Source organism: Thalassophryne amazonica, chromosome 1 (assembly GCF_902500255.1).
Source record: "Thalassophryne amazonica chromosome 1, fThaAma1.1, whole genome shotgun sequence".
NCBI lineage: Eukaryota > Metazoa > Chordata > Actinopteri > Batrachoidiformes > Batrachoididae > Thalassophryne > Thalassophryne amazonica.
The window spans coordinates 2,755,711-2,765,821 of NC_047103.1; the positions used below are offsets into that span (position 1 = coordinate 2,755,711).

Consider the following 10,111-nt stretch of genomic DNA (forward strand, 5'->3'; position numbering starts at 1 on the left):
GAATCTACAGGGATGAGCTTTGGAGAATGACAAAGAACCACCAGATCTGCAAAGACCTCAGCATCCGCTTTGTAGAGGATCTCATCAAAGAAGACCGAGAAGCAAGGAAAGTGGTTTGGCCCAAGGTGGAACAAGCCAGAAAGGAAGGTCAAAAGACTATGTTCCGTGGGCCCTATGCTTATATCAACGGTCAGAAGGTTATGCCTTAATTCATATGGTCCTACAGGCATAATATGTTCTAAATATTCAGGTTATTGCTACCACCTCTTTGTTGGTAACACTTTTGATACTGTTATTGATTGTTCAATTGTTTACATCTAATTCTTGCTGTTTAATATTCTATGTTTGAATTGAAAAACTCTATTTCTTTTCTGTCTATTAATGCAAGGGGTCTTAGAGACTTAACAAAAAGGAAAAGCTTATTTTTATTTTGTAAAGGGAAAAAGGTGCAATTATTTTTCTTACAGGAGACTCACTCAAAGGAAGAAGATGTCACATTTTGGACTCAACAATGAGGCGATAAAGTCTACTTTAGCCATGGCACTGCCAGATCAGCAGGAGTAGCTATTCTTCTAAAGAACTTCACTGGCCAGGTAATATATAATGATGCAGATGTGAATGGCCACTGGCTCACTATCGTGGTAAATATTGATAATATCACATTTATTTTGATGAATGTCTATGGATACAATAATATAAGTGAAAACAAACAATTCCTGGAAGAATTCAATTCTCTTTCGAATCACCTTAAAGTAGTACATTCAACTGAGAATATTCAGGGCTGCGAAAACTCCGCGGAATTCCACAGATTTCCTCATGGGAGGGGGGGCGGGACTGTTAGTGTTGTACTCTTTAATTGTGATCGTTACTGAGTTTTTAAAATGCTTATCGCAAAGCATTCTCTTTTTTTACATCATGCAAGTTGTATAATTCCGCGGACACTGATCTGTGTGTTACAGATACAAATCAGTTTCCTCGGATCCGCAGAGTTTCGAGGAGAATAAAAGCCACTCAAAGTCTAGCTGTTACGACAGTTGTCGTAAAGCGGGACTGGTTGGTTGCTGCGGTGACGCTGTGTGGCTCCTGTGCGAAGCTTAGCTAAACGTAGCATGTGGACATCGCAGAGTTTTAGAACTTTCAAGTTTTTAAAAGAAGAATTTAGCAGCATGTCTGTGTCACGGAGCGACATCAGACAGAGCGAAGGTGGCGAGAAAGACGGTTTGAAAAAGTCTGATAAGGACAAGAATCCGTGGAATTGTTGGTGACTTCATGAACACACCTGAAAGATAAACGGGAAAAACAAACTGGTAAGAATTTTTTTCTCTCTCTGGAAAAGAAACATTGTGCTGTTCAAACAGAATTTCAGAAAAGATTATGTGCCTTTTTTTCTTTCATTAATCTCGACTTTCTTTGATTGAAAAAAGACATTGTGGCTTTGAATGAATTTAGGCTACATGAATTTACACAACAATGTAAATTAGTTTTTATTAATGTAGACTTTTTTCATGGGAAAAAAGACATTGTGGCTTTGAGTGGATTTACAGCAATTTACACAAGAATGTGTGGCTTTTTATGATTAGGTATGTTATTGATATTTTACCCTGATTTTTTTTTTTTTTTTTTTATATTCTACAATCTACCCCCTGCGAATTTTCCTCGGATTTCACAATTTTCATTTCACAGCCCTGAATATATTACTGAGAGGAGACTTAAATTTGGTAAAAGATGATTTTCTTGATAAAAATTCCCTCTAAATACTCCTCAGCTCATCCTAATAGGGTATTCCATAATTTTTGTAATGAACTTTACCTAACTGATGCTTGGAGACACCTTAATCCTGACCTGAAGCAGTTTTCATGGTTTAGCCCAAACTGTAACTCAAAATCTAGAATTGACCATTGGTTAATTTCACATAATTTAGCACACTTTGATTACAGCTGTAATATATCAGCTGCTCCCTTGACAGATCATAGTGTGCTATATTTTGAAATTAAATCCAAAACCAAATCTTACTCGAATAAATATTGGAAATTCAATTCAAATTTGCTCAAAAGTGAGGAATACTGCAGCATATTAGAGCACTTATCAGTGATATTATATCTAATGAAGAGCTTAATACCCCAATCAAGAAATGGGAGTTCCTAAAATTTAAAATTCGTGAATTTTCAGTTTCTTACAGCAAAAAAAAAAAGAAATGGGAACTTGATCAGAAAGAATATGAAATTATTAACCATTTAAATATCCTCGGCAACAAACACAATCAAAACGAAGATGATAAACAAATGATTTTTAATCTCCAATCTTCTTTAGATGAAATGTATATTGACAAAGCTCAAGGAGCTTTTGTTAGATCAAGGGCAAAATGGATAGAAGAAGGAGAGAAGAACTCTGCTTACTTTTGCGGCTTAGAAAAAAGGCCAAGAAAGAAATGATGGCAAAATCCTTATTAATTGACAATAAGGAAGTCACTGATGAAAAATCCCTAGAATTTTTTAAATTTTATAAACAACTCTACAGTTCAAAGTTTTTTGAAACAGATTGTGAATCTTTTTTTAACAGAGGTTATTACTAACATTCCAAAAATTAATGAAGATTATAAAAAACCTGTGAAAGCCCCCTTTCTCTTGCTGAACTTGATGCTGTAATTGGCAAATTATCTCCCAATAAGGCGATGGGATTACTGGGAATTTCTATAAATTTTTTGGGGAAAACATAAAACATCTACTTTATGATGTATTTGTAGAAATTTTTGAAACTTGCTCACTCCCAGCAACTGTGAGACATGGGGTTATAATCTCAATCCCAAAACCGAACAAGGACTCCAGGATAATAGAAAATAGAAGACCTGTTACACTCAGAAATTCAGACTACAAGCTTCTGACATATATTTTTGCCTCTCGATTACAATCAGGTTTGTCTGATATTATTGGAGAGACGCAGTCTGGTTTCTTAAAAGGTAGATCAATCCATAATAACATTAGACAGGCTATGGACTTAATTGAGAAGCACGGTTTTATTTTCTTTTTGAACTTCTACAAGGCCTTTGATTCTGTAGAACACCCCTTTATTATCTCTGCACTTGACCATTTTGGGTTTGGTATAAAATTTAGAAATTTAATTGGTGGTTTATACAAGAACATAAACAGCTCAGTTCTTCTCTCCAAAGGCTCTACTCCAAGCTTTAGTATAGATGTTGGTATTCCTCAAGGATGTTCGATTTCTCCCAGTATTTAGTCACAGAATTATCTATTGATATCAAAAATTGTAATGACATCCAGAAACTAAATATCTTGGGTAATGAAATAGTTATCAGTCAGCTAGCAGATGATGCAACATTATTTCTAAAAAATGAACATCAAATCCAAATATCCATTGACAAAATCACCAAATTCCCTAAAGCTTCAGGATTATATTTAAATTTAAAAAAAATGTGAACTTATGTCTATTCATGACTCTCCTCTAAAAGAAATTTGCAACATCCATATTAAAACTGAAATCCTCAAAATAAAGCTATTTATCGTGATCGATGTGTAGCAGTTGGTTCAGTGGATCCGTATCTTATACCAGATAGTGAATTTAGTGGTGATGTAACGAACTGGCCGACAGTGTCACACTGCAATACTGTGAACTAGGAAGCTGCCGACCAGGTCAGCCTCACCGGCCTCCTGCAGAGCATCACAGTGGAGCTCTGAAAGCGGAGGTCGTCTTGAAGTCCTGAGTGATTTCTCTCACCAGGCGCTAGAAGGGCAGCTTGTGGATCAGCAGCTCGGTGCTCGAGGACCACAATGTAAATAAGCATCCGTATTGGAAGCGTTCTTGTGTTATCCTCAGCGGTATTTTTATGTATTCTTATATAATTTTATTGCCAAATAAGATCAAATTCTGGGAGCAGTGGATTTCTGGTAGCGGCGGATCTCTCTCAGCGCCACGGTGCCGTGAGGCTTCTTCACACTGACATTGAAGCTTCTGCAATTGTTCACCAAATGCACGTAGTAACACAGCGGCCACCGCGTTGTAATCCAGAATGGCCACGGGACACAAAATGACGTGACTGATACGTCACATGAAAACCCTCTATATAAATTTTTACTAAGAGAGCCTGCAAAAAGTCTGCCACTCACTCCGCCATCTTAGAAAAAAACAAACAAAAAAAGAACAAAAAAACAAACTTCTGCCACAGCTGCGCGGAATGTGCATGCGTTCAACTTATGTTTTTTTACCTGCTGTGTGCTGAAATCAAAGCCCAGAAACATGATCAGACACCAACACACCGGAAACACGTCATGACGGGAAACACGTGACCTCCACACTCAGTGACGCAGCAGCCGCAGATCAAAGGTGAGGTTTTTTTTTTTTTTATTTCTTGTTGAAAATCTTTCTGCATTTTTTCCTGCTGAAGACATTAAAATAACGTGTTTCTGGTCTGGAGGAAACTGACTATGATGTCATCTCCTTTTGTCTCTGATTGGTTGACACTGGTCTGACTTTCTCCCGGTCCACCACACTATAGCACCACTTTGGGCTCCAGATGGCAACCACCCAGTTAGTCAACCAGTCCATCTCCACTTTTCCAGAGTAACCTGCTGCAGCCAGGTGGAAATGTGGGCGTGGCCTTGGCCACTTGGAAATGTGGGTGTGGCCTTGACCAGGTGTGTGTCTTTGGTCTTCTACAGTCTCTGGGGTCAACACTGAGACACCTGGTGTTCAAGACATGTAAAAAAGAAAAGAAAAGTGATTGGACAGTACAGATCCTGTATGACCTTTGCCCAAATCTGAAGTCGTTTTGTTTTTATAATGTGGTCAAATCATTTATTTTTTGGTGCCATTGCGAATTTCAGTTCAATTTATTTTCATTTATATAGCGTCAAATCACAACAAAGTTGCCTCAAGGTGCTTCACACAAGTAAAGTCTAAAGGCTCCCAGAGCAAGAACACAGGAGACAGTGGTAAGAAAAAAATCCCTCTGATTTCAGGAAGAAACTGTTCTGTTTCCTAATAAAATGAATTTAAAAGGGTAAAAAATAACATACTATACCAGTATGCTAGCCATACGAAAGGGAAAATAAGTGCGTTTTAAGTCTGGACTTGAAAGTCTCCACAGAATCTGACTGTTTTATTGACGCAGGGAGATCATTCCACAGAACAGGAGCACGATAAGAGAAAGCTCTGTGACCCACAGACTTCTTATTCACCTTAGGGACACAAAGTAGTCCTGCACCCTGAGAACACAGAGCCCGGGCCGGTACGTAAGGTTTAATTAGGTCAGCTAGGTAGGGAGGTGCCAGTCCATGAATAATTTTATAGGTTAGTAGCAGAACCTTAAAATCTGATCTCACTGGGACAGGAAGCCAGTGAAGAGACGCCAAAATGGGTGTAATGTGGTCGAACTTTCTGCTTCATGTCAAAAGTCTGGCTGCAGCATTTTGAATCCATTAAATAAATAAATAAATGGTTGAGTTCTTCTAAAAACTGTTGAGGTCTAAAAGGTTCTAAGAACATTCTGGACTCACACAACATTCCAACTCATTATAGAAACTGTGCTTAATTTATTACCACCCTTGAAAAATGTCAGCTTCCTATTTTACAAACGCAACCCACTCAGGTAACACTCGAGTTTACATTTTTCTTGTCAAAAAAGAAAAAGGAAAAAAGCAGGATAAAGTATTTGCTATCACTGGGACTGACTTTGAGTTGAACCCACACTTCAACTTTTGTATTCTGTTTACCAGAGGCCAAAATATGGCCATCGGGTACTGCGAAGAATTTGCATCTGTCCATCTGTCCTCGGTATAAATCCAGTCCTAGCAGGGTCTTCAAATTTACAGGGAACATTTTTGGGACACAGACCTTGGACAAGCTCAAAGATGGCGAACCTTGACCTATTTTAAATGGTAAATGGACTGCATTTATATAGCGCTTTTCCATCTGCATCAGATGCTCAAAGCGCTTTACAATAATACCTCACATTCACCCCGATGTCAGGGTGCTGCCATACAAGGCGCGCAATAGGGGATTAAGGACCTTGCCCAAAGGCCCTTAGTGATTTTCCAGTCAGGCAGGGATTTGAACCGAGGATCTTCTGGTATCAAGCCCACACCTTAACCACTAGACCATCACCTCCCCTATTTTGAGAGGCCAAAAGGTCACATTCTGTTTTCTATTTCTGTGGTCATACAGCTGAGGGTGTTTTAGCATTACGTTATATTTTTTTGCTGTTGACGGGACAAAGATATGGAGTTCTCTGGTTCAGGCTGAGAAACACACGTGGAGCAGACAAACACTGAGGATTTAAAAACGCATTTCTTCAGGGATTTCCACAATAAGGAATTAAAGTATTTCCCAGGTGTCGTCTTCCAAAACAAGAATGTTTTCTCGTCAGGCTGTGACGATGAATCTGACTGAAACCTTGTAACGAGTCAGACGAAAACTTTATATGTACTCAGTGTGTGAATACTTTTGTTTGACACATCTAACAAATCTCTTCTTTATGAATTCAGTTTATTCAGAGCTGGTTTGACATTAAATCCCATCTGTGTTTCAGTTACTCAAATATCAAGACTTTAATGTTAAATTTAACCTAAAGATCATTTTTCTGCTGCTTCAGTGTAAAATAAAAACACACCCTGAAGGTCGCTTTGACCAGATATGAGGATAGAGACATGAAGTCGTTTGTGTGAATTCACCTGAAATTATTTACAGAAAACTACTGAAGGACAAGATCTTATTTTTACATCCATCAACAGAGGAGGTTACATTTTTGCCCCCATTTATTTGCCTCTTTATTTGTTTGTGAACAGCCTGGAGCCCACAATTTTCATTATTATTTTTTTTTACTGACGATTCATATCCTGATAGTCAAGAACTGATTAAATTTTCAAGGTCAAAATCAGGAAAAATCTGGGAAATTTGGAAAAATGCCTAACATTGAACAAATTTTCAAAAAATCATAACTGTCAAAAAAGATCACATTTCTTAAATATTTGAGAGCGTTAAGTAGAACGGTGTCCTTTATCGCCTGACAGAGTTTGATCCGGATCTGATCTGGATTGTCGAGATTTGAATTTAACATTAAAAATCCCATTTGTTTTACATTATATCTCAAACAAAAGTATCTCAGTCACTCTCGTTTGTGACAGTGAGGTGCAAACTAGTAGAGTTTGGAGTCTGTTTTATCTCTGGAGTGTAAAGATCTGTTAATTGTGTACAAGTTTTCATTTTAGTGACTAAAGAACTGCAAAAAAAAACAAAACTCCTGTAATGTTTGTCATTTTGAAGGTCTGAAATGAAGTCAAAATGTTTCCTTTAAAGCACATGTCATGTAATGTGTTGATTACAAAATACATAAAAACTGAAGGGAGCTTTTAGAATGGGTAAAAAAATATATTTCTGGGATGAAATATGTAAAATTGGACACATATTTTTGTGTAAAGGAAATCATAATTGTTACCTAATAACAGCATGTCATGAATCACTGCTTCAAAGTCACAGCCAGTCAATCACTGATCATCAACAAACAGCCTATAACCTTACAGTAGGACAGACGCATTAGATGGGGAAGCATGCGGTGTGGTTCCCTACGAGGAGCATTATGGTGGATAAACGGATTATTGGTCGAGAATAATCCAGGACAGCCACAGATGTTTTCAATAACTTGTTTATTCTTGAAGTATCATGTTGTTGGTCCAAAAAGTAGAGGTGCACTGATTGATCGGCCACCGATCATTATCGGCCGATCACGCCTTGATTGGTGATCGGCAAAATGCGCCGATCAAAAGGACCCATCACAACAGTGCAGGCAGTAGCACAGGGAGCGCTTGGTGTGTTTGTCAGGAAAATGATAATTTCTCTGCATTGATTACAGACCCTGCAGCAGGTCGGCTTTGCGCTGAACCTTGAACCAATCGAACCAGTGGTTCGCAGATTGAAGCAATGCTTCGAGCCTGTTGCTTCATTTATACTTTCTTTTTCGCTTAATTTTCCCCCGCTAAAACCCTAAAGAGCATACGTTTGTATTATTTACCATTTCTATGTTAAACCGACCTGTTATGGTCTTCTGAAACAGTTGATAGATGTATTTTATAACTTAAAAACGGGAGCGATGCTAACATGTTAGCATGTCTATGGCATTTTCAATGTTAAAGTTAGCATTATGCATTTGCAGCTGTCATCACGTTCGGGTGCATTTGTTTTCAAATTGTAATATTTCTTAAATTTATTTTTGTTTATATATTTATTATTATTTTGGGCATGATCCAAATATGTACTTGATCGGTATCGGCCTTGATCGTGTCGGCCGATCAAAATTTCCAGAGTGGCTTCCAACACATCTGAATTAGGAGAGGAGATGTGGTCATTACTGACGATCAATGCGGTTTTCCAGTGCAGCCATCCTACCAAAGATGGTTTCCAACGCGCAGTTGACACCCGCCGACTGAGCTGACACTGCCCTTCCAATCGAATCAATCATGTGGGGCAGCCTGGACGGGCCAATTATTGCAGCTTCCACTTTCTTAATTTTCCGGTAAACCAGCACTATGCCCGCTCCACACAGCAGGAACCCGGTCACCATCATGCCAAATATATACATATCTTCAACATCCTCCACAGACAGCGTGTAAAGGCACATGACCTGCCATTTCCTCCAACTGTCCATCACGTAACCCATCACGTGTCCCGGCAGGACAGGTCGGGTCCTCCGCTTCCGAGTGTCTTGTAGAAAAAATAGTGTCAATTGCGTTCAGAGACCACTTTATGCACTATTATTCTGAACACTACTGTATGCATGGACAACCACCTGTAGTTCGCTGTCCTTTTACAGCACAAGATTTCCTAGATTACTTTGAGAAGAAAATAGAAGACATCAGGTTAACCATATCCCAGCATGCCTTAATCCAGCCACTACACCCTGCTATTGAGGTGGGCGCCATTACTGAGGTATTACCTAGATTTACAGAATTTGATAGTATCTCACTAGACGTGCTGATGAACCTGTTTATTTGATCCTATACCAACAAAACTGTTTAAGGACCTGTGGTCCACTCTTGGGCCAACTGTGCTGGAAAATATTAATCTTTCTTTAACTTCTGGATCTGTTCCTAAACATTTCAAATCTGCAGTGATTAAACCATTACTTAAGAAACATAATCTTGACCCTAATGTATTGACAAACTATCGGCCGATATCAAATCTATCATTCTGTACTAAAATTCTGGAAAAAGTGGTGTCACAGCAGCTCGTAGACTATCTTACTGAGAATAATCTCTTTGAGCCACTGCAGTCTGCTTTTAGAAAATATCATTCCACAGAGACGGCTCTCACTAAATTGGTGAATGATCTTCTGCTTACATTGGATTTAGACACCACTACGGTTCTGGTGCTGTTAGATCTCAGTGCAGCAGATAAGAGAATATTTAGAATGGAATCTTGCAAATGGTGACACAAGCATCTAATCAGGCACAAATACACCTTAAACATGAACTCTTGAAATAACCGATTAGCCACCTGAATTTTCAACAGGCAGCCAGGTAGGGGTCAATTGAAGAATTACACAGGGGTCAAAATTAAAAGATGCTCTAATCATATTGAAAACTATATCACATTATTCACTTGATCATAATTCCAAAAGGTATAGTTTGGATTATCTGTGATTGCTGTTTTTAACCCCATAACTCCAGATGGTGATAAAGGTCAGTTTCAGTTTGTACAGGGGTCAAAAGTTAAAGTTGCCCCAATTTCAGTAAAAAGTGGTGCAAACAATTTGGTCAAAATGTGAAATTATGGCTGGAGAACATTTGAGCCTGGATTTATGTACGTCACCTCCTTCAGGCTGTCCAGGCTCCTACAGTCAAACAAGTTTTAACCCCTTAATGCCTACTGTCGCATATATGCTACAATATTTGACTCAAATATGCAACATACCAAACTGACCAGTATGCCTGCTGTCGCAAATTTGCAACATACAATTATTATTATAACATAACAAATTATTACCAAAATACCAAAATTACTATTTATTTTTTGTGCAAAAGTGAAATTGATAATCTCAACATTATTTACCATCTACTTAAAGGCAAAAACACACATTTTTTTTATATACAGCTATATAAATTCA

General features: G+C 38.3%; 1 protein-coding gene across 1 annotated transcript in view; it reads left to right on the forward strand.

The window, feature by feature from the left end:
- Positions 1-514: 514 nt before the first annotated feature.
- The window catches only part of LOC117522394 (gamma-crystallin N-B), a 54,412-nt gene continuing 44,815 nt past the window's right edge, over positions 515-10,111 (forward strand). Inside the window, exon 1 of the mRNA XM_034183825.1 lies at positions 515-593. The gene's annotated coding sequence lies outside the window, so the exon portion shown is untranslated. The remainder of the gene's footprint in view (positions 594-10,111) is intronic.